Consider the following 2250-nt stretch of genomic DNA (forward strand, 5'->3'; position numbering starts at 1 on the left):
GCCAAATCGAAACGCGCCAAGCGTCTCAAGACACTGGCATGCCCGCGATTAATATTCTAGTACACTGTACCGGCGATAAATTCACAAGGGCGTTTCATTCGCTTACGGATATGTGCGTCCGTGGCTTAATGGTTTCAATATCAGGCTACTGTACTAGAGTCCCTGTGTTCGAATCCTGCCGTCGGGCAATTTTATTGATATTTATTTAATTCTTTATTACGCAATACACTGTTGAAAATGAGTTTACAAAGTCACAAAGTCGTTTGAAGCCAAAAGGACGAAGTTTAGGCAAATCCATGTACTTCCCATAATTCCCATGCTGGGACAACCGCTCCCATTGCAGCTCCCGTAGACACTAGCGCCAGAGTTCCCTCTAGTAATTTTTGTAGGAAACTCTATGCCTTAGGGTAGCTCTAACACTAGTTCGAAGGGGCGGTGACCACTGACGCATATACTGGTGAAGGTGGGAGTGAACGCACCTCAGCGAAACCGACGTATCCAGTAAGACATCGCGGAAAATAGGAAAATGCGACGCCAGTCCAAACGTACGTGCTACCGTGAATCAGTTCGTACGCATCAAGAAGCGCAATTGCCGTTTGGCCTGCCCCTGAACATCTGCATCCGAATCGAGTGCGCAATTGAAGTCGCCCAAAAAAACTACCGGACGCGAATTTAGAATATATACATCCAAATATATACATCCAATCATTTTAAAAAGCTATTGGAATTTGCAGACACTGCCGGACCATGAGTGCACAGTAATCGGATGCGTACAGAGTGAAATGTGCAGTCGAACGCCAGCACGCGTCCGAACGCGTCGAATGATACGCGATGGAGGCGCAATATATTTCGGTTGAAAATAAGCACTCCGACGCCGCTCGAACGCGTGGTGGCGTACGAAAAGAAGCTATCAATATATAAAGCGGGTTTGAACTTCAAGACATCGCTTAAATTTTGAAAAAAAATCGTCCCTTGAAGCAAGACGAGGTCGGAAGCCGACGAATGCCTGCTTTTGCACGTTACGAAAGCCATGCACATTAATGGTGAGCGCTCTAAGGTTCAACGCACATATATAGTGCTTGAAAAATTGAGAACGTACCTTTAACTGTTCGAGGTTTTTCTGTACGCGTGCGACATAGCCTGCCCAAGCGTGAAAGAGAAGCTGGCTTTGCCGCATAGCACAGTCGTGCAGGGGCTGAGCCCTTCAAAAATTACAGGGGGGCAAATGGAACCTGGTTTCACGCATTGCCACCATTATGACACCTTATAATGGGTATCATCTAATTTGAGTCTGATTTTGGATTGAACAAGGTTTTCTCACCCCCGTGGGGGTGAGTGGGCCGATCCCGGAGGCAGTGCAATACCGGGCCAACCCGTGGCGGAGGTGAAGCAAGCTTCAAGCACTCCGCCCCATTCCAAAAATAAGTTTAATATCTTGGGTCCAAATAGGACCCGTATCAGATATTAAGCTGATAAGAACAGAGGTTTTTGAAAAAATGCTTGTTACATTTTCCCCGTGAAAGACGGTTTTATTGATGTGAATTTAGTAGAGTTTTTCGTGTTAGTTTTTGGGCAGGCATGGAGGTGTGTGTTTGTTTAGTGTTTGTTGAGTATTTTGGAAGTTTTTGTGCTGGCATGGAAGTGTGTGTTGGTGTAGTGTGTGTCTACCTAGTGCTGTTCTTCACTTGGCTGTGATGTGCGCTGCATAGATGTCTCGTGATGCAGCGATTGTCTCGCTCACGGCAAGTTTCTTGAACAGCCGCAGGTATTTGCGGCTGCAGAAGCGGCGCATGACCCGGTCGTTTTGGGGATCCCACGATCCAAGTGCCCCGATGATGATGGCCTCCACGGTCACTTTCTGGAATTTCCGCAGCAGGTATTCCCGGACTGGCTGGTACTTCTCCTCCTTCCCCTGGCGGGCCGCGTTCAGGGCTGCAGGCCGGTTCTCGAACGGGCAGGTTACATCAATGATGATCGCCTCCTCGCCCCTGCAAAGCACAAGGTCAGGACGGAGATTAGTGTTACCTACTGGTCGATTCTCGTGGGTGACAGTGAACTTGGCGGAGGCAGCGGCTTTCACTCGGTTCACGATCTGGTTGTGGCGGTTGGTGTATGCTTGACTGTGAGTCATGCAGTGACACAGGACATGTGGCAGGGTCTCTGGTTGACCGCCACAAATCCTACACCGTTGGTCCACGGCCGTAGCCCATGGCCTCGCTGCGTTCAGGGGAACGACGTTAAGTCGGGCCC

The 2250-nt window shown here is 49.1% G+C and overlaps 1 pseudogene; it reads right to left on the minus strand.

Moving 5' to 3' along the window:
- Positions 1-1330: 1330 nt before the first annotated feature.
- On the minus strand, positions 1331-1498 carry LOC142589149 (U2 spliceosomal RNA; annotated as a pseudogene).
- Positions 1499-2250: the final 752 nt, after the last annotated feature.

Source organism: Dermacentor variabilis, chromosome 7 (assembly GCF_050947875.1).
Source record: "Dermacentor variabilis isolate Ectoservices chromosome 7, ASM5094787v1, whole genome shotgun sequence".
Lineage (NCBI taxonomy): Eukaryota > Metazoa > Arthropoda > Arachnida > Ixodida > Ixodidae > Dermacentor > Dermacentor variabilis.